Genomic DNA, 22,860 nt, shown 5'->3' with positions numbered 1-22,860 from the left:
AAGCTTAATGAGAACTTCCCCTAGGAAGCGTGGCCCGGTAGGGGCAAACGGGCTCGGACAAACGCAGCTGCGGGTGGGGATTGAGACGGGAGGGGGGTCGCTTCTGAACCCAAGCAGCTGTAATAAAAATGCGGATTGCACACTACCCGCCCAAGCGTCCGGTCCTAGAGGACGCGGTGGAGAGCGGAGAGTAGCGGGGCGAAGGTGTAAATCCAACTTAACCCCGACGCACGCCCTTACTCCGGCGAGCTTTTCCCCTCTGCCCCCATCGCTGTGTGTTCCCTTCATTAAGGAATGCCCCTACGCAAAGGGGCCGACGACGCCCGCGGATTCCGCGCGGACCGTACACCTGAGCTGGTCACCGAGTCCCTTCAGGGAAGGACAAGGGCCTGCCGAAGTGGGCTCAACTCTGCAAACCGCGTCTCAAGTCCCCGCGCCGCGGCAGCGAGCCCCTCCCTCCCAGGCGCTCAACGCTTCCCGTCCTCACATCCCCAAACACAGTCCACTTCCCTTCTCCTGGCTGCGGCCGTGGCGGCAACCCGGAGCCCGGCCCCCACCCCGCCGCCTGCGAACGCCTTCCTCCTCGGGACGCGGAGCCGAGCCCGCTGCAAACGGTGTGGTCGCCGCACAATACCGCGGCGCGGCGCACACAATCACCGCCCCCCACGACCGGCGGCGCGCACAGCCCCGGAGTGGGGTGCGCCTGGCAGCTCCTGGCACTCGGAACCGGCACACCTCTCCAGCACCCTGCGGCCCCTGGTGTGCAGCCTCCCCCACCACTCATTCACACTCGGTCACACTCACCCGCACCCCACCCGGCGCCCCAGCCCACTTCGAGGGCGCAGCCGCTCCCCCGCGCCCCCTCCTCAGCCCGGGTGCAGAAAGCTCTCCCCATGTCCCCCTCCCCGGACCCCCTCCAGTCCCCCGCCCCTCTAACCGCAGCTCAACGGCCGGCGGCGGCGGCAGGAGGAAGGGGCGGCAGCCGGGGGCCCCGGAAACGGCCCGGTCGCAGGGACCCGGGCCGGACTCTGTACCTGGGCTGGCGCGAGGCGGAGACCGGCGGTCGGGTTATGCGAGTGAGCCGGGCGGGCGGCAGTGACAGCCCCACAGCTCCAGCTGCTGCTGCTGCCGCCGCGGCCGCCCGGGGAGAGGGGCTGGCACCGCCGCGGCGCGTCACTGCCCGGCCCGGGGGCGGGGGTGGCCAGGGGGAGGGCCCAGGCGAGCAGTGGCGGCAGCGGCGGCGGCGGCGCCGCGGCCGGGAGGGAGGAAAGGAGAGGGGGGCACCGGGCACGGCGAGGCGGAGGAGGGGGGCGGGACCGGGCACGGGGCGGGGGCCGGGGGGAGGGGAGCGCAGGGAGGGCGCTCGCTGGGGGAGTAGGAGGAGCAGCAGCAGGAGGAGGTGGAGGGGCGAGCGAAAGGGAGGAGTGGGCACGGGGGGGGAGGGGGAGCGAGGGAAAGACGGCACCCAGGGAGAGGAGAAAAGAGGGGGAGGGGGCCGAGAAGTAGGGAGGGGGTGCCGGGCCAGGTAGGGGGTATGAGGGCGCGCAGGACGCGCCGCCGTGAGGTCCTGAGGGAGAGCGCTCTTAAGAGGGGGGAGCGCTTTGAGTCGGAGCCGTGCAGGGGGCTGTGCCCTGGAAAAGCTACCGTGGAGTCCGTGCCCAGCCCTTGCTTGCAAAGGCCGCGATCTTCGGGTCTGGAGATGGGAGGGGACATTCGGTGGGCCCTTTGCGTTCAGGCCAGAAGAGGAATACTTGGCTCAAAAAAAGTGACTCAGGCACCGTCAGGAACTCTCCGCGCCCTTGGGCCTCTGGGCAGCTCTTGTACCCCGCGCTTTTCCTGGTTCCCCGGGGTGCGGGTCCTCACTGGGCGGGGCTGCTGGAACCGGGGGTTCGGTCCCCGGACGGTCGGAGCGAGACCCCGGACTGGGAGAGCCAGGCACGTGGCTGGCTTCTGTGCTAGCTTCCCCCACCCCCACTCCAGGGCCCCCCCTTTTCTTGGTCAAGTTCAAGCTCGGGTTCCTCGGCACGCTGCCCACCCGCTGCCCCCTCCCTTCCCCCTCCTTCCATTCCGCACCGTCTCGCCTCTTCACTCTTCCTTTGTCTCTTTCCCACCACTTAGTTTACACCCCCCCTGCTCTCCTCCTCCCCGGTGACGGGCGCTATAAGCGTCCCGGCTGCGCTCACCTGTTCGACCCAAACATTTTGGTGATCCCGAGCGCCGGTCGGTTGTCTCCGGGCTACCTTCCCACCCCTCTCCCCTCCCCCCACCCTGATCGTCGGTCATTGTGCTGCTCTAGACCACTCCGTGTGCCGGCAGCTTACGGCGCGCTAGCTGCAGTTGTACAGTAATAGGATGATACCAGGGATGATGCTCCATCCCAGACCCAGCGCGCACTGTCCGCGAAGACAGCATCGGGGGAGGGGGAAGACCCACACGGATCAGAACGCAGTTCTTCACACAAACAGTTCTCAGTAGTCCGCTTGGGTTGCAGGAGAAGACGGGATGGGGTGTCGCGGGGTGGGGAACCTTGAATCTTAAGACGCAGCATGAAACAACACGCTCGTCCCTAAACAGCAAATTAGACACCTACGGGAAGATGGGTCTAGGGGAAGAAGGGGACAGAGATGTCCCGCCGCAACACACATCTTCTGTTACAACATATCAACCTCGGGAAAGGCTTATGGTCTAACAGGGATGGGGGGGTGTGGTGACACTCGTGGAACTCTGTGGGAAAATGGTCAAAATATAAACAATAACGATCCCACCTCCTGGTTCCTCTGGTCACATGAGAAGAGGAAGGCAATTTCTTCTGAGTTCTCTACGCTACAGCTACAACTCACTCACAATGAAACCAGCAGTGAAGAGAGGACGAGACAGCCACCACGATTGTTTGCAATTTTGAAACAGACTGCCTTTAACCCTCCAACTTTTTTTTTCTGTAAAAAAGCCTTTTTCTTTCTTTCCCTGAAAGCTTGGCATTGTGAACAATCCGAGGTAAACAAAGCTCCCTCTAGAGGTGCGAGTTAGAAATACACCAGTACAAGGCTCAGCGCTCAGTATTCATCCATTAAAAAAAATTTTAAATGACAAGACATCAAATTAACCACACACACAGACTTCCTTCAGCACATGCTAACGATTTTACCGTCAGTGCAAAACTCACACTATCTTTACAAAAGAGGGCTTAAACACGTGACTCATTAGCACCTTTTATTTCTGAAATCAAATATGTTTTCAAACCAGTGGGTTCTCCCAGCTGTATCTATTAAAGGTTCACTTTCTCATCCTCAGTGGTGCCGGACAGTCCTCAGACTTCATTACCTAAATGTCCACACATGTTGGTGCCTGCTAGTGCCCAATCAGGATTTTTAGAACAAAGTAGCAGCCAGGGCTCTTCAGTTTATCAGGGGAAAGGTGGACATTTCTAACAGGGAACTATATCCTCCGCACTCTGGAAACGAGATACTTCAGGCCCAGGGTTTCCAATCTCTTCCCACATTTCTGGAGACCTTCAGTTCTGCCTGGCCTGAGTGGTGGTGGACATCTGGGCTTGAAATATAAAGCCAAATCCAACTGAAGTTCAAAGGTGGAATTAAACCCAGATAACCTACCTCCTATCTGGCTAATAAAAGAGAGCTAGCATCACCCAGAAGGGCAGAGCAGTGACTTTCTGTAGGTATGAAATGTGAATTCATCTACCATCCCTGAGTTAAAGCAGCCCCAGCTCCACACAACCTACAGAAAGCAGCTGGGAGCCTTGGTGGGAAAGCGGAAATCTCCCAGACCCTTATCCCTGCAGGAGCTAGGGCTCCTTGAGTAACCTTGGGCAGGTTGTTTTCAGCATCCTTGTGCATCTGGACCAGTTCCTTGAATTCTTAAAGCAGTCAGAGCCTAGGTCCCAACAAGGAATCGGGTGACCTAGTTTCTTGGCCACTAATTCTCCCACTGATGTGTCCCCTCTTCTGGCCCTGGTCAGTTTTGTGGGGGGGGGGGGGTTGGGGAAAGGACAGGGAAAGCATGGCAGAGTAAGCTGCGCCTAGCTGCTAACAGGGGAGCTGTGCCTAGCTGCTAACAGGGGAGATAGCACTGCCTAATGTCACCACCAGCCTCTGTAAACAGTGATGCTTTTGTAAATGGATACCTAGCAAGAAAAAGGTTCTATGGAGTGTCTTAAGCAAGTGGGGTTTTAGCCACAGGAATAAGGAGTTGGCTATTATTAGGAATAGCGTGATCTAGTGTGACCAGAGCAGACATTGTTCAGGCATCTCAAAGCATTAACAAGTCCATTTATCCCCACAAATGACTTATTAATGACAGAGGGGAACATGTACCTGTACAACAGAGACATGTGGCAGACACCCCTAGCTAAGGAGGGCCACCTGATATGATGTGCCCACCTCCTGAGCAGCAAGAGGAAAATCCCCATAATCTGTGTCATGTCCTTCCCCCACCCCCACCCCCCATGTGCTACTCAAAATGCATTCCCTGCATCTGATCATGAGGAAACCACCAGGCAAGAAATCCAGCATGGCAGACTTTTCTACAACACAACTATCCTGGACTCTTTAAAATCTCATTGTCAAAAAAAAAAAAAACAAAACCAAAAAAACCCACCAAAACAAAGTCCTTATTGTTACAAATTTGACTATGTTAAATTGTGAGACTACAGAGGAATAGCAACTAAATGCACTGGATGAATCTTGATTGGATCCCATTGACAAAGAGTGAGGTGGGGATGGAGGTTGGAGATGAAAATGGGCTGGGATGGAGACAAGAGAGGGCTCTGAGCTGAGAGTTTAGAGAAGGTCCCTTCCAGGAGTAAGCTAATATATGTCCTACCATCACCACGACCCCCTGACCCCATCCAAGGTGGAAACCCACAGGAGAAGACCTGGGGGCACAATCTTCCAAGCAGTGAGAACAGCTGGTCAAAGTCCCCGAGGAACTGAAAGGTGATCAGTGTGGCTAGAGTACAGTGGGACAGGGGAGGACTAGAGAAGCTGAGGGAAGTAAGGGCATGAAGGGTCAAATATGCTGAGCCTGGTAGACCACGATGAGTGGTGTGCATTTTCCTCTACACTTATACATCATGGCAGGTGAAATTATAAAGGAGCAAGACACCAGTGAGGACGTCAAAAAGAAAGTTGTTGTTGTTAGGTGCCATGGAATCAGTTCCAACCCACAGGGACAGAACGAAACACTGCACCATCCTTACACTGCTGTTACATTTGAGTCCATTGTTCCTGCCACGGTGCCAATCCATCTCATTGGGGTCTCCCACTTTTACAATGATCCTCTACTTTACCAAGCATGATGTCCTTCAGTAACTGGTCCCTTCTCATGATATATGTCCTTAGTATGAGAGACAGAGTCTGGCCTTCTTGACTTCTAAGAAGCATTCTGCTTGAACTTCTTCCAACGCAGATCTGTTTGTTCTCCTGGCAGTTCATGGTACTTCTTTTCCAATACTATAACTCAAATTCATCAATTCTACAGTCTTCCTTATTCATTGCCTAACTTTCACATGCATATGAGGTTATTGAAAATATCCTGACTTGGGTCAGGCATACTTTAGTTCTCAAACTGTTATCTTTCCTCTTCAACAATTTAAAAAGGTCTTGTGCAGCACATTTGCCTAATGCAATAATACATTGTTTGATTTCTTGACTGCTGCTCCCATGAGTGTTGATGGTGGATCCAAGCAAAATGAAGGCTTTGATAACTTCTTTTCTTTGTTGTTTGTTGTGATGTGCCATGGAGTCGGTTCCGACTCATAGCGACCCTGTACAGGGTTTCTAAGGCTGTCAATCTTTATGGGAGCAGAAAGCCTCGTCTTTCTCCCATGGAACAGCTGGTAGTTTCGAACTGCTGACCCTGAGGTTAGCAGCCCGATTCGTAACCACTATGCTACCATCTCTCTATTTAGCATGATGTTACTTATTAGTCCAGTGGTGAGGATTTTTGTTTTCTTTACATTGCGGTGCAATGCATACTGAAGGCTATGGTTTTTTATCTTCATCAGTAGGTAGAAAGAGTAGAGTCAAATCAAAACTAGTTTAAGTTTTGGCTCTGATACTAGTCACATGACCTCAGACATACTATGTAAATGTCTTTTAAAGCCTGTTTCCTCCTCCACAAGATAATGTGGATGTAATCCACAAGATAATTACATCATAATTGCCACCACATTTTTCCCTTTGAAGTTAGAAACTAGCCTCCAAAGTGGCCCACAATGAGCCTCGCCTCCTAATATCTCGATTCTTGTCCTGTCTCAATGTGTATCCAATAGTTATGTAAACCAATAGTATAATGGTATAACCAACCAATGGCATGTTGTGAACATGAAAGGGTGTGCCTTATGAGACAGCTTTTAACCCTTTCCCCCAGAATTACTTTGTAAGTGGTAGCTCTTATCATCATCAAGATTTTTAAAATTTTACAAAATTATCCTCTCTGCAAATGCTCTAAGTTGTTGTTGTTGTTGTAAAGTGCCGCTGAGTTGGTTCTGACTCCAGGGTTTCCAAGGAACAACTCCTTAGTTTGAACCACTGACCTTGCGATCCACCGGCACCCCAGGACTCCCTGCAAATGCTCTACCACAAGTTTATTTTGCCACCAGCAATATCTGGGAGTTCCGGTTTCACTGCACACTTGTCAGAGTTTAATATTAGCAATCTTTTGTCTTCATCTGGGAATGAGTGTATATTTATGTGTATCATGTTTATTGGCTACTTATACTTTTTTTTTTTTTTTTTTAAAGTAAAACAACCTATTCATATCCTTTGCCCATTTCTCTGTTTGGATTGTTATTTATCTTCTTGGTAGGAACACTTTGGAAATTAGTATTTTGTCATGTGGTCTGAAAATATGTGTTCCTTTTGTGTCTTAATTTTATGATAGGATTTTTTTTTTATATCATCTAATTGTTTTTTTTCCCTTTAGGGCTTTTAGGGCTTCAGGTTAAAACAAAGTTTTTTTCCACTCTAAGATTATAAAAGTAACTCATCTATAGTTTCTTTTAGAATATTTATAGCTTCATTTACTTAAATTTTCATGCCTGTGGTTATTTATCTCCATATAAATAGCAAGGTAAGAAATGAGCTAATTTTCTCCCAAATGCCTATAGAAGTTGGCCCAATACTATCTTCTTAAATAACTAGTCTGTCCACTGATTTGAATGACCATTTTGTAATACCCTAATTCCCATGATTTTTGGAACTGTCTATTCTGATCCATTCCTATTTCCTTAATTCCCATTACTTTTGTCTACTCCTGTCCCAATATTATATCTTAAAAACTGTGTTTGAATATCTGGTGGGGATAGTGCCCACCCTTGCCACCTAGATCTCAGCCCCCACCATAAGTTTTCTGCCTGAGAGACTGCAAGAGGGCTTCCTGGAAGAGGTGACATCTACTGGGAACCAAAGAAGGTGAGGAGGAATGTGAGCGGTGAGTGGGGAGGGCATCCTGGCACTGGGGAGGAACAGGTTTGGATTCATTCATGCCCAAATTCAAACTACTATTCTTATTTTACTCATTTATTCCTCATGGGTTTATTTTCTCTCTTAATTGTGGCAAAATATACAATGTAAAGTTTGACACTGTAACCATTTTCAAGTGTTCATTTCAGCGCTAAGGGTATTCACAATGTTGTGTAACCATCACCACTACCAATTTCCAGTTTTTTCATCACTCCAAACAGAAACTCTGTCCCCATTAAGCAACAACTCCCCATTCTTCCCTCCCTCCTTCCCTCCACCCCCTGTGAGCCTTTATTGGCTTATTCATTCCATTTATTCTTTGCTGCACAAATTATAGTAAGTTTGACACCTTTACTGACATCTAGGAATAATAGTCTAATACTGTGTCCTTATGTTAGATAAATTTCTATTTTGAGACATTTCCTAGTATGAATATAACTAAAAGAAACTGACTTGTTGAAATCTGCTTTTCTAACAACCATAACAAAAGGTAAAAAAACTACAATTTCATTTCTGTCTATTTTGGAAATGTCTTGTTTTTAAAATCTCATCAATTAATCTCTGGTCATGTCACTCCATTATTCCATTAAACCTTCAATGGCATCAAGTTACAGATCTATGGCCTGGCATTCGAGGCTTTCCACAGCCTTGCTGGTCTCATTCTGCTCCTCCCTGTGAATTCTGCTATAAACACACTCGCCACCTTCCAGCCCTCATCCCACCCCTCAGTGTCATTGATCATACATGCCTTCAGGCACAGGTTCTACCTACAATAATGTATGAAGCCTCTATCACATGCAGATGACACCGTGCTGCACAACAGAGCTTACAGGTCAGTAAGGGAGAGGGAGATTAAACAAATGACCACACAGATAACCACTTGACAAGACCCACTAGGAAGGACATGTCTAGGGTGTGACAGGTTCATAGCAGATCTGGGAGGGCTCCCCTGAGGAGGTGACATTTGTGCTGAGCACTGAAAGATGCATGGGAAGTAAAAAGTGCCTTGAGCTGTCAGTGAAGACTCTCTCCCCTTCCACTCAGAACACCAAGCTCACAGACGACAAACTGGCCCTTCACTGATGCCAATATCTGGGGGCCGGTCTGTTGATGATCTCCTATCATTTAATGTTCTTGTAGAGGTCCCTGGGTGGTGCAAGTGGTTTTCACTGGTGTGCCACTGTAGGATAAAGCACTGGACCACAAGGTCGGCTTGAACCACAAGGTTGGCGGTTCAAATCCACCAGCTACTCCTCAGAAATCCTGTACAGGGCTGCTGACTCAATGGCACTTAACAACAACAATGAACCTAAAGGTTACTGACTCCTAACTAGGAGGAGAAAAGGAATCCACCCTGCTCTGTCTCTGATTGTTGTTGTTGTTATGTGCCGTGGAGTCGGTTCCGACTCATAGCGACCCTGTACAGGGTTTCTGAGGCTGGAAATCTTTATGGGAGCAGAAAGCCCCATCCCGTGGAACAGCTGGTAGTTTTGAACCGATGACCCTGAGGTTAGCAGCCTGATTCGAAACCACTATGCTACCAGAACTCCTTCATCTTTGACTAGACCCCAGGTTTTCTCAATGACACCCTGACAGAGGCTGGGCTAGAGAAATGACATAGTTGATAAAACTCTTAACTGGCTCCCTGGCAGGTGACTGGGAGTGAGGTCAGAACTGTGAAGGACTGGGTGAGGGTCCCTCTATAGGCTCCAGGACCCTAATTATCCCAGGGGCAAGTTAGCAAGAGCAAAAGGCAGACAGCTTGTCTCATTTCAGCCCTAAGGCTTTTCATGGTAGAGCCCAGCAGGCGGAGCGATGGGGGCATGGCCAAAGCTTCTGTGTCCAGTGAGGCTGCAAGGAGACCTTTCTGGAGGCAGGATTCATGGCTTGGAGGTCAGTATCCAAGGAAAGGACCGGGGCAGAGCAGGGAGGCAGTTAACCTTTCTATGCCTTACTTTTCAAATCTCTGAATGGTATCCTGGTATGGTGTTATCAGATAAGCATTGGACTGCCAACCACAAGGTCGGCGGTTCAAACCCATCAGCTGCTTCTCAGAAGCCCTATACAGAGGGTCACAATGAGTAGGAGGAATAGCACTTAGCAACAATAACAACAAATGTGCAAAACAACAGGGGACTTGTTTCTAAAGGGTGCTATGAGGTTTACATGAGGTTAAAATGAAGAGGGCTGAACCTGAGCAATAGTGACAGCAATATGAAAAGGAAGTAGTCGATAAAACAGTCATTAGTTGACATTTATTGAGACTCAGCTACGTGCCAGGGACTGATCCAGATGCAGGGACTGCGTTGATAAGCAGACCAGGCCTGCCCTTGGGAAGCTGGTGGCTGCTGGTGGCTTCGGCCTGTTCCTCCATTAACTATCACTTGCTTTGTCCTTCTCATTAACTTTATTGTTGTTGTTGTTGTCAAGTGTCATCGAGTCGATTCCGACCCATAACGACCCTGTATAGGGTTTCCAAGGAGCAGGTGGTGAGCTTGAACTGCCAACCTTGCAGTTCAAATGACTTTGCAGTCTGGCACATTAACCCACAGTGCCATACTTTTGGGCACATTACTTAAGGGCTCTGAGCCTCAGTTTCCCAAAGTTGTAAGAAATTAAATTCCATGTCTGTGAGGTACCTGGCACAAAGAAACCCTCCACAAATGTTAGTTCCGGCTCTCCTTCTTGCCTTTTCTCTCTTCTACCAACCCACCGTCCCTCTTTTTCTTTTCTGTACTATTATTTTCTCCTTCCCAAGCCTCTGGCATTTAACACCCAAAGGTATTGCCAAGCTCAGCTGATGGCAGACACTATGAACTAGCTTACCAGATTCCCAAACTCATCATTTCTCCCTTGCCTTTCCCAACTATAGAGGGTGGAAAAACAAAACTCTTTCTGAGTCTCCTTGCAGCTGGGATGCCCTGCGACCCTGTCCTGACCAATGAGATGTCAACTAAAGTCTGTTGACAACTTTCTGGGCAAGTCTTTGCTCTGGTAGACTAGGCTAGCACTACCCATTCCCAGCTTCTTCTTGCTTTGAAGTGTGTATGAGAAGGGTGGAACAATAGCAACGTACCTGCAGCCATGGGAAAAATTCAAGAGCATCATAGATATACACTAGATATTAACATCAGTAGTGGCTCCTATATGTTTGTGGTTTCAGGAGTAAAGTATCCCCTATGTCTTGCCATACAATCAGCTGGGTTTTTTGAGCATTCTTTTTGTATTCACAAGGTTCCTGCTTGTGGATGGATCAGACAATAAAGAACCATACTCCCACATGGCCACTTCGCTACAGTGTTGGCTCCTTCTGGATTTGTCGGGGCAGAGGACTGTGTCCCGGCCCTGTGAATCTTGGGAAAGGGTAGGTGAGCTTTTATTCCCTAATGGGTAGACTCTTCAGGAAGGAAAGGTGTCATGGCTACTGTACCTGGCACTTCCGGAGCTACAAAGCTGAACCAGGTAAAGACACTTGTCTGTTTCTAGCCTATGTTTTCTTAGGGGTTCAGGGCTATTCCAAACATCTCATTCAGTCTTAAAATGACCAGGGTGCTGGCAAAGCCTGGGATCTGTTAATCATTTTAAGCAAGGAGGAAAAGAGGGGCAGGCCAGCCCAAGGTAGCCTGTGGCCACACTGGGCTGAGCCCCTCCCCTGAACTGTCTTCAGCACCCCATCCCAAATCTCACAACTCTGACAGAGTTCTGACCCCCTCCCAGCTCCCTGCCTTTGCCAGCAACACGCCTGTCTGCTCCTGAACCCCGACCCGAGGGACTTCCTCCCTACAGGGATTTCCCTTGAAGGAAGGGTTTCCTCTATCAAAAAGCAAACTTTGAAAGCTGCTGGAGTCGGGCCCAAACCTGCTGCCCCAGAAACAGGGAGGCTGCAGCATGGAGAAGTGAAAGCTGATGGCTGGTCAAGGGCAGGGCTGAACCTAGAACCAGCATAGGACTTCTCCCTCCAGTCCAACCACGGTCCTCTTCTGGCAGAGGAAGGTGCACCACATGGCTTTATGTTGCTGTTGTTGTGAAGTGCCTTCAAGTCGGTTCCGACCCATAGTGACCCTGTATCAGCTTTCTGAGGATTGGCTGGTGGGTTTGAGTCGCCAACCTTGAGGTTCAACCCTACCTTTCGGTCTAGTGCTTATTCTACAGAGCCATAGCAGGACTCCACATGATACACATCATATTCCTGTCCTCTGCAGGCTTCCTGAGCCTAGCCCCAGCCTCCCTCCCCTGCTCTGCCCTGACTACCAAGCCTTGGCACTTGCTGTCCCCTCCACCTGGACACTCCCCTTTCTCTTCATCTCCACAAAGGCTTCTCATTATGGAAATCTCAACTCAGATGTCCCCTCTTCATAGAACCAAGCAGTCCATTCTCTTCTCCTATGCTAATTTCCTGACCCAAACATCTTCCTCTCAAGCCTATGAGCTCCCTGAGGGTGGGGTTCTGAGAGCTCAAAACAGTACACAGTGTTGTTGTTGTTAAGTGCCATCGAGTCGATTCCGACCCATAGCAACCCTGCATAGGATTTCCGAGGAGTAGCTGGTGAGCTTGAACGACCGACCTTGCAGTTCAAATGGATTTGCAGTCTGGTGCATTAACCCACAGTGCTACACTTTTGAATGAGTAAATGAGGAAATTTTTTTAAACAAATGCAGCATGGCAAGGAGGGCAAGAATCTGCTGGGCGGTGAGCAGAGGCTGTGGGCCTCTTTTCCTTGGTCTGAATGGGGGTAGGGACAGTGGTGGTCTGCTGGGGGCCCACGCCTGGCTACCGTGAGCAAAACAAAGCTGTCAGCACAAATTCACAGGGCAGTACTGTGCCCTCCCACCTATCCCCCCACAAAAAAAAGTCTATTAATGAGGTAAACAAAATCACAACCAGGAAAAGCTTGGCCATGCTTCTTCGTGTCCACCCAAAGCCATTATTTCTAATTGAGCTCCCTCCAGACATCAGCTGCTGAAGCATCTAAAAATCTTCCTGCATCTTCCAGGCCTGCTTACAAAGCCCCACCCACCCACCCTGAGTGGAATCAAGCCTCTCGGAGCCTCTCCGTACTGGGGTGGGGGCTCAGTCCCGTCCCTCCCAAAACCTGTAGGCTACAAGGACCTCCAATACCTGAGAGAGGCCAGGGGAGCAGGGAAGTCTGGGCCAGCTGAGAAGGACCCATCAGCCCCAAACAGGCCAAGTGAGACAAGAATGTGCAGAAAAGCCCAAGCTCAACCTACATGCCTAGCACTGGCCAATGGCCTGTATGAGGGAGGGGGCTTCAGAAAGTTTTAAAACATGTAGAACTGAAAGATAGTGCAATCTTTTCCACAAACTTTTTGAAGCCCCTCCTATTTCAGCACTTTAAGGGGCTCCATGAAGCCATCAAGATCTTGCCCTCAAAACAATGAAATGAACAGTGAGAACTCAAGAAAGAGGCCTGCCTAAACAATCCCACTCACTCTGGATGAAACAGTCCCTCAGAAAACTACAGTTAGGAGTTCAGTTGCAAAAACAAACAAACAAAAAACCGTTAAAAGAAAGAGAGAATTAAAAAAAAAAGAAAAATTCCAAGATTGACTTAGCGGCAAGACCAGTCCCCTCTGGCAGTCAGACTGAGTGAGGGTCACAAGTTCAGCTGCCAGTTCAGGGACCATCTGGGTGTTTGGAGCTGCTTTTTCCTGGCCCAGCCCGGGAAAGACACCTCCTTTTCCTGTTGGATTTCTCTTGTCCTTAGAGACAGAGCTGGGAGGAGGATAACTACCCAGGGTGCTTTGCAGGGGCGGTTTACAGCCAGAGCTCTGAGGAGACAGAGTTGCCGCTGCCACCCTTGTTTATGGAGGCCCAAATAGTGGCTCCTGACCCTGCCCGGGTTTTTCCCTTGGCACAGATAAAGAAAGCATCTCCAGGTCAGCATTGCATGCAGGCACCAGACAGTGCTCTGGTCTGCACCAGTGAATTATGGGCACTGCATGCATGTTTTCTGGATAATGAAGTTGAAAGGCCACCTTCATTTGTAGGGGGTGGGCATCTGCATGTGGAATGCGACTAAGCCTTGAGGAGCAGCGAGGACAATGGGCAGTTTAGATTGGGGTATCTGCTGACACTTTCAGGCAACTGCTCCCCAGACAGAGACAGGATGTTGCTTGATTTCCGGGTCTCACAGGCACAGGTCCAGGGAAGCAGGAAAGAAGAGGAGCCCAGTTCTCTGAACTCAGGCTGCCCTGGCACAACAGTGGAGATGCCCCTTTTTTCTTGTGTTTCTGAGACTAGTGAGTTTCTAGAAATCGCCTGACGATGCCCAAAGATATCTATTGGTCAACAAAATCCTACCCCCTACTAAAGAGGTTTTTGTCCTACAGAAAAAGAGGTTTCTAAGATCATTTTCCTTCTCAAATTTAGAAATGCCCTAGTTTGTTTGACACTGTCTCTAGGGGTATAGGGAAAATGGCTTGCAGTCCCCAGATCCCAACCTTGAGGTCAGGATACTTCTGGCTCACAGTGCACCCCCATTTCTCTGATGAATAGAAAGGTTTGTAGTGAAGGGTCGACATTTCATGTTCACATAGCCAGATCAAGGGCACCTCTTCTATACTGTCCCCCACCAAGTAGGGAGGTACAAAAAATTTTAAGCATGAAGGGAATTTTTTTTTTCAAGGCAACTATTCTTTCAAAACAGATTTTTTTCAAAAATTGTGTTTAAAATTATATATAACATAAAATTTGCCATTTTAAGCACACAATTCAATGGCATGAAAGCATGAGCAATGTTGTGCAACCATTACCAGGATTTCCAAAAATTTTTCATCACCCCAAACAGAAACGCTCTACCCGTTAAGCAATGATTCCCCGCTCCCCCTAGTGCATGGTAACTAACCTCTAATCTACCTTAGGGCTCTATGAATTTATCCATTCAAGATACTTCATCTAAGTGGAATTTACAATATTTGATCTTTTGTGTCTGTCTTATTCCACTTAGCATAATGTTTTTAGGATTCATCCATATTGTAACATGTATCAGAAATTCATTCCTTTTTATGGCTGAAGAATATTCCATTATTAAGTATATATTACATTTTGTTCATAGGAAAACTTTTTTAAATGATGGCAAACAAGGGAGGAAATCATTTCTATTAGATACTAAAGCATAGGACGTTTTAATACTTAGAACAATGTGGCACTGGTGTATTACTAGTCAAATATACCAATGAACTGAATAGTAGTTGGTTCTAATCAAAAGGGAATTTAGTAAATTATAAAGGAGGCATCAATGGGAAAAAAGTTATTATTTAATAAATGATGTTGAGACAAAAGGTTTAAGCAGGATCCATAGCTCAAATCATACATCAGGATAAACTCTAAATGGATCACAAATTAAATGTAAACTATGTAATTTGAGTTGATTCAGACTCATGGTGACCCCGTGTGTTCAGAGTAGAAGTGCTTCATGGAGTTTTCAAGGATGTGACCTTTTGGAAGCAGATCACCAGGCTTGTCTTTCGAGGTGCCTCTGGGTGGGCTTGAATCACCAAACTTTTGTCTAGCATTGAGCACGTAACTGTGACAACCAGGGACTCCTTTGGTTTCTAATACCATTCTCCAAAAAAAAAAAATCAGAGCTGATCTTAGGACAGGAGCAGGAAATATACAAGAAGATGCTGGAGCGCCTTATAGTGCCACAAAGCAAGGAATTGCTAGACAACAAACAAAGCAAAACCAACCACACGGATGGGAGCATCAAAGGATCACAGGTAACAGTAAAGAGCTCCCAATAGCCAAAGTTAGTAATGGACCCAAAGTACATGTGGCAATGCAGGATAATGCACTGGACCACAAGGTCCGTATGAACTGCAAGGTTGGCAGGTCAAACCTCACCAGCCACTCCTTGGAAACCCTATACAGAGTCATTATGAATCAGAACCGACTTGAAGGCACTTAACAACAACAACAACAAAATACTGATATGTCTTGGTATGACACTGTAGGGTAAGTATTGGACCTCAAGGTTGGTTTGAACTGCAATGTTGGAGCCTCAAACTCACCAGCTGCTCCTCAGAAACTCTATACAGGGTCACTATGAGTCCGAACCGACTTGACGGCATTTGACAACAGCAACATACTGATATAAGCACGAGAATGATGAGGCTTTCTGTTCCCACAAAGATTTACATTCTCGGAAACCCTATACAGGGTTGTTATGAGTCAGAAACGACTTGATGGCATTTAACAACAACAACATACTGATATAAACAATTGAATCAATTAATAAATAGAGGTTGCTGTTGCCAAGTGCGGCCGAGTAGATTCTGATTCATGCCGTTGTTAAGTGCCAACCCATAATGACCCTGTATAGCGTTTCTGAGGAATAGCTGGTGAGCTTGAACCACCGACCTTGCGGTTCAAACTGACTATGAGTCCAGCGCATTAACCCACAGAGCCACACCAGGATTCATAGAGACCCTTAATAGGGTTTCCAAAGAGTAGCTGGGGATTTGAACCACCAACCTTGTAATTCGTAGTCCAATGTTTATCCTACAGTGCCACACCAGGACTCCAAAGTAGAGGAGTGACAAATTTCCCATGCAGAATTTCAGATAATTTGTTTAGACACTCTGCCCTCAAGGAGGGGGATCATAGCACCCCACTCTTTAGGGGTAGGCTATAAGTGATTTTCTTCCAAAGAACACAGTATGGGAAGCAGTGTAGGATGAGCAGCTTTCCAATGAAGAAACCTGACAAACACCACCTCTCTGAGGTGACCAATCAACATCAACAGTCATAAATGATGCGGGCAGTCCCTGCCCCTAATATGATGAAAGTGGCACATTAACTTTGTGATTTTCTTCCTCTCCAAAACTCACAGCCCCACTCTTATCATGAGAAACAGCCGACAAATTCCAACAAGGGGACATCCTTTCAAATATTTGATCAGTACTCTTTAAAGCTGTCAAGGTCATCAAAACCCAAGGAAAGTCTGAGAAGCCAGAGGGGCCATGACTATGAGATGTTATATGGTATTCTGGGTAGGGTCCTGGAACAGAAAAAAGATTTCAGGCAAAAACTAAAGCAATTGAAATAAATTATAAATTGTACTTAATAATAATGTAATGTTGATTCATTAATTGTAGCAAATGGATCATACTAATGTAAGATGTTGAACGTAGAGTAGCTAAATTTGATGGAAGATATGAAGTAAAAGAGCTGAACAAAAGATTTTAAAGGGTGGCTTGAGAAGACAAAGTAAAGTATTATAATGAAATGTGCAAAGACCTAGAGTTAGACAACCAAAAGGGAAGAACATATTCAACATTTCTCAAGCTGAAAGAACAAAAGAAAAAATGTACACCTCAACTTGCAATACTGAAGGATTCTACAAGCAAATTTATTGAATGATGCAGGAAGCATCAAAAGATGATGGAGTGAAACAGTGACACACAGAGTTTCTGTACTAAAAAGAATTGGTTGATGTTTAACTAGTTCAGGAAGTAGCAGATGATGAAGAAACAATAGCATTAGAGGAAGAAGTCTAAGCTGCACTGAAAACCTTGGTGAAAAACAAGGCTGCAGGACTTGATGAAACACCAACTGAAATGTTTTAACAAATATATGCAACGCTGGAAGCGCTCATTCATCTAGCTAAGTCAAAAAAGTTGAAAGACAGCTACTTGGTCAATTGACTGGAAGAGATCCACATTTGTGTCCATTCCAAAAAAAAGGTGTTTCAACACAGTGTGGTAACTCTTGAACAATATCATTAATACAAGTAAAATATTGTTGAAGCTAATTTAAGAATAGTTGCAGCAGTATAGCAATGGAGAACTGCCAGAAATCAAGCCAGATTCAGATGAGGACATGGAAAGACTGTTGACATCAGACGGATCTTGGCTGAAAGCAGAAAATACCAGAAAGAAGTTTACTTGTGTTTTATTGACTATGCAAAGGTATTCAGCTGTGTGGATCATAACAAACACTGGATAACGTTGCAAAGAATGGAAATTCCAGAGTACTTGACTGTGCTCATGTGGAACCTGTACACAGACCAAGAGGCAGTCATTTGAACAGAAAGAACAAGGGCCTATTCTGTGGAGTCCTGGTGTGGCACTGTGGGTTAATGCACTGGACTGCAAGATCGGCTTGAACCACAACCCTATACAAGGTCGCTATGAGCTGGAAATGACTCGATGGCACGTAACAACAACAAACAAAATCTGGAAAGACGTGGATCAGAGATATATCCTTTCACTATACTTATGATCCAACCTTGCTTGCTGAAAGAGAAGAAGACTTAAAATATTTACTGATGAAGATCAAAGAGCACAGCCTCCGGTATGGATTGCATCTCAATGTAAAGAAAACAAAATCCTCACCACTGGACCAATGAACAACATTCTTATCAATGGAGAAATAATTGAAGTTGTCAAGGACTTCATTCTTTTTGGATCAACCATCAACACTCATGGAAGCAGCAGTAAAGAAATCAAACGACGTATTGTATTAGGCAAATCTGCTACACAAGAGCTTTTTAAAATGTTTAAGAGCAAAGATGTCAGCTTGAGGACTAAGGTGCACCTGACCCAAGCCATGGTATTTTCAATAACCTCATATGCATGTGAAAGCTGGACAGTGAATAAGGAAGACCGTAGAAGAATTGATGCCTTTGAGTTGTGGTGTTGGAGGAGAATATTGAAAGTGCCACGGGCTGCCAAAAGAACCAACAAATCTGTTTTGGAAGAAGTGCAACCAGAGTGCTCCTTGGAGGCCATGCTAGCCAAACTTGGTCTCTCATACTTCAGTCAGGAGGGACCAGTCGCTGGAGAAGAATATCATGTTTGGTAAGGTAGAGGGTCAGAGAAAAAGAGGAAGACCCCGGTGAGATGGATTGGCAAAGTGGCAGCGTCAATGGGCTCAAGCATGGCAATGATAGTAAAGATGGCCCAGGATCGGACAGTGTTTCATTCTGCTGTGCATAAGGTTGCACTATGAGTCGGTACTGATTTGATGGCATCTAACAACAACAACAACAGGAAATATATATGCTGAACAAGTAATCTGAGAAACTAGATTATATGAAGAAAGAATATAGCATTAGGATTGGAAGGAGACTCATTAACAACATGCACTATGCAGATGACACAACTCTACTTGCTGAAATAGAGAGGACATGAAGTTCTTACTGATGAAGATCAAAGACTAACTACATCCTTTAGTATGGAGACCATAAAGAAAACAAAAATCCTAACAACTGGACCAATAATCAACAACATAAATGGAGTAAAGATTAAAGTTGTCAAGGATTCATTGTTACTTGGATCCACAATCAATGGTAGCAGCAGTTAAGAAATTCAACAACGTATTGCATCGGGCAAATCTGTTGCAAAAGACATCTTTACAGAGTTAAAAAGTAAAGATGTCACCTTGAGGACTAAGGGGCGAACTTAACCCAAACCAAGGTATTTTTAATTGCCTTGTATACATGCAAAACCTGAACAATAAGTAAGGAAGACTGAAGAAGAATTGATGTACTTGAATCATGGTTTTGATGAAGAGTATTAACTATAACATGGATGGATTGTTGGAAGAACAAACAAATCGGTCTTGGAAGGAGTACAATCAGAATGCTCTTTAGAAGTCAGGATGGTGAGTCTACACCTAATGTACTTTGGACATGTTATCAAGAGAGGTCAGCCCCTGAAAAAGGATATCATGCTTAGTAAAGTAGAGGGTCAGCAAAAAAGAAGAAGACCCTCAAGGTGATAGTTTGACACAACGGCTCCAACAGTGGGCTCCAACATAGTAATGATGGGAGAGGCCTGAGCAGTGTTTCCTTCTATGATTCAGAACCGATCCCATGACATCTAACAACAATGTAAGATAGTAGGAGAAATAAGTGCAGGATATAGGGGAGCTCTGTAATATCATCTAAATTTTTCTGTAAATCTAGAACTATTGAAGAGTAAAAACAGGAAAGTATCATAGGAAAATATGGGAGTGGTTCAGAGTTAGCTTTTTGAAAATTCAAACTGCAGAAGCCATTAAAGAAAAAAACTGATACACTTGAGTACATAAAATTAAAAAATATATATATTGTAAAATATAACCACATCATAAGCAAGATCAAACGATAATGAGTTAAGGATGGAAGAAAAGCGACAATGGCTTTTTAACTCCAGGGGATCAAAAGAAAACAAAAATACTCATAGTATACTCATGAGCTCATGTATGAATAATATGTACACTGTCATAGTAATGTAGATATTAGGTAACAATTTGCTTAAAGAAGAGGATATAGATATGGAAGGATGAATAAAGGAAAAATAAGTGTGTTTATGAAGGATATACGTAACAAATATTCACCTCTTACAGCAAGAAATTTAAAAAATTTTTTTAAAAAGAGCTCAAACTGAAATCTCAAGAACCGTCCGTCTAAGCGCATTATTAAGAAATATGAGGTAAATACCAGAAGAGATGGATAAAAGATAAGAACGCTCTCTCTAGGGAGTAGACATTGAATTAGAGAAGGCTGGACCAGGGTCTGCTATTTTTCTAAATCATTTTTTTAAATGTATTCTTTTGATAGAAATAAAAATAAATATTTAAAGAAAACAAGACAAAACAAAGAGAAAGTCCCAACTGAGAGGCTGGCAATTTCTGGGGTGAGGTGCCCCGTGAATGTGGGGGAGGGCTCTCTGGGCACAAGGCAGAGACTGACAGCTGCTACCGCACAGCAGAAATGCTACAAGGATCCTTCCTTGCCTGGAGAAATCCAAACAGCAGCCTTGGTCAAGGTCAGAATTTCAGTTGCTTTTTGTTTTTCTTGCCACAGCACAAACCTTCCTTCCACAGTGCCAGGGATTTAGTGAGACAGGAAAAGGTATGGGTTATAGATTTTCAGCTCTTGAAAATAGGACTGGTGGTATGTCAGACCTTTCTCAAGCTCTCTCCTGGAGGCAAGGGGGAGTGGGGGTTGGGGGCAAGGGTGGGGGTGGAGGCCCTTTCAGTTCAGCTACATACCAAGTCAGAAGCAGGCTGATCCCCAAGGCCTGAGTGAAGGGTGTTTGAGAGGGCAGAGGTGGAAATCAGAGAAAGAAGTCAGAAGCAGACCAGCAAGGTCAGGAATTTCCCTGGCTTCCTTAAGGAGTCATAAAAAGGCAGTTGAGTAGAAGGGATGTTGTTGTTAGGAGCCATCGAGTCAATACCGACTCATAGTGACCTTATGCACAGCAGAATGAAACACTGCCCGATCCTTGGCCAATCTCACTATCGTTGCCATGCTTGAGCCCATTGATGCTGTCACTTTGCCAATCCATCTCACTGGGGGTCTTCCTCTTTTTCTCTGTAGAAGGAATGGAGGCTAAGAATTGAGAGAGTGACCCCAGCATTCCTCAGTGGGTGAGTCTAGGGAGAAAAGTGAAGAAGGACTAAAAATCCAGGTGGCTTATTGCTTAAAGGGTACTATATTTGGAAATGGAGAGTGGTGATGGCTGTATACATGGTGAGCATAATTAATGTCCTTCACTTAAACAATGGTTAAAATGGCAAATATTTTACCACAATAAAATTAAAAAATTAAATCCTAGGAGCAAAGGCAGGAGACCCCATAGTCTCACCAATTTCACAGGCTCCGTGCACACTTCCACAGAGCCAGGTACTCAGTTTGAAGACTGACCTACAGAAGTTGTTGTTAAGTGCCGTCGAGTCGGTTCCGACCCATAGCAACCCTGTACAGGGTTTCCGAGGGTGTAAATCCTTACGGGAGTAGAAAGCCTCATCTTTCTCCCGCGGAGCAGCTGGTAGTTTCGAACCGCTGACATTACGGTTCGCAGCCCGATTCGTAACCACTACGCTACCAGAGCTCCTTGAACGGAGGAGGTGGTGATGCTGGGGAAGATGTGCTGAGAGTTACAAACTTCTGAATGAAAGTGCTCTCCCTCTCCAACACAACAGACTGACCAGCCAACTGAGTGGCCAGGACCTCCTCAAAATCGCCCAGGGCAGGCCTCTAAGGTCAAGAGGCTCTGAAATCTTACTGGGAAACTATACCTTTAGTCAGTATGAAATATTTGACTTTGACCTATTTAATGCTTTTTGGCCTTGAACATTAATTAACCTGGCTGGCATTAATAGCACTGACCTTTCTCTTTCTTCTTATATTTTCCCTTTTGCTGTCATTTTTGAAAAACAACAACAAACTTTTGTAAATACTAAATTGTTAGATGTTATCATTTTGAAAAACCAATCTGAGCCTTTCTTCTGACTCTTGGTACTGAAATTTAATCCATTTGTATTTATTGTAATTACTGAGGTTTGATCATTTTTTTGTTAGCTTACTTTGTGTTTTCTGTTTATTCTGCCTCTTTTTGGCTGTTTCTTTTTTATTCCCCATTTATTTATTCTTGCTGGAAGGATCACGTTTTTTGTTTTGTTTGTTTTCCTCTAGTGGTTTAATTCTACATTCTATTTCTAAGCCATGGAGATTACACTCTAATTTAAAAAAAACTTTTTATTGTATTTTAGGTGAAAGTCTACATAGCAAATGAGTTTACCATTCAACAATTCATATGTCAATTGTTCTGTGAAGTTAGTTGCCATCCCTGCAAAGTGTCACCATTTCCACCCTGCCTCCGCTGTTTCCATCCCTCAGCTTCCCAGCCCTTCCTTGCCTTCCCATCTTTGCATTTGGGCAAGTGTTGATCTTGTATATTTGATTGCTCTAAGGCACACATTCCTTATGGGTTATTTATTTTATCTGTCAATCTATTATTTGGCTAAAGGGGACCTCCCAGAGTGGCTTCAGTTCGTTCCAGGTAAAAAGGGTACCTATGGTGATAATCTCAGAGACTCTTCTAGTATCTATCAGTCCAGTATTCTATAGTCAGATTTATTTTATGAATTTGAGATTTGTTCTACATTTTTCTTCCATTCTATACAGGACCTATGTTGTGTTCCTGGTCAGAGTGGTTGGTGTGTGGTGGCTGGACACCATCTAGTCCTTCGGGACTCAGGTAAGAAGAGGCAATGGCTCATGTGGGCCATTAGTCCAGTGGAATACTTTCTTAAGTCTTTGGTTTCTTCCACTCTCTTTTGTTCCAGGCAGGAAGAGACTAATACTTGTGTCTTAGATGGCTGCTAACAAGTTTTTCAGACCCCAGATACTACTCTATCAAACTAAGATATAGAACATTATCTTTATAAGCAATGTTACATCAACTGACCTACTTCAAAGCCCACTGAGAATCAGTCCCATAAGGTGTTTGGATCTGTCTAAGAAGTTTCCACAATGGTATCCCCTATGTTCTCTATCATATATGGTGTTGTTGTTGTTGTTAAGTGCCATCGAGTCGGTTCCGACCCATAGCGACCCTGTACAGGGTTTCCGAGGGTGTAAATCCT

The 22,860-nt window shown here is 45.9% G+C and overlaps 1 protein-coding gene across 2 annotated transcripts in view; it reads right to left on the bottom strand.

The window, feature by feature from the left end:
* The window catches only part of LOC102836547 (chromosome unknown open reading frame, human C20orf112), a 147,237-nt gene that overhangs the window by 30,383 nt on the left and 93,994 nt on the right, over positions 1 to 22,860 (bottom strand). Inside the window, exon 1 of one of the 2 annotated variants that reach the window (XM_006860696.1) lies at positions 1,035 to 1,050. The exons of the other annotated variant lie outside the window; for it this stretch is intronic. The gene's annotated coding sequence lies outside the window, so the exon portion shown is untranslated. Of the gene's footprint in view, positions 1 to 1,034; positions 1,051 to 22,860 lie in introns of those variants that run through there. 2 annotated transcript variants of the gene reach the window in all.

The sequence above is a fragment of the Chrysochloris asiatica genome, unplaced genomic scaffold (assembly GCF_000296735.1).
Source record: "Chrysochloris asiatica unplaced genomic scaffold, ChrAsi1.0 scaffold00039, whole genome shotgun sequence".
In the NCBI taxonomy this organism is placed as follows: Eukaryota; Metazoa; Chordata; class Mammalia; order Afrosoricida; family Chrysochloridae; genus Chrysochloris; species Chrysochloris asiatica.
The sequence above is the reverse complement of the archived record's forward strand: the minus strand, read 5'-3'. Positions and strand labels throughout refer to the sequence as shown.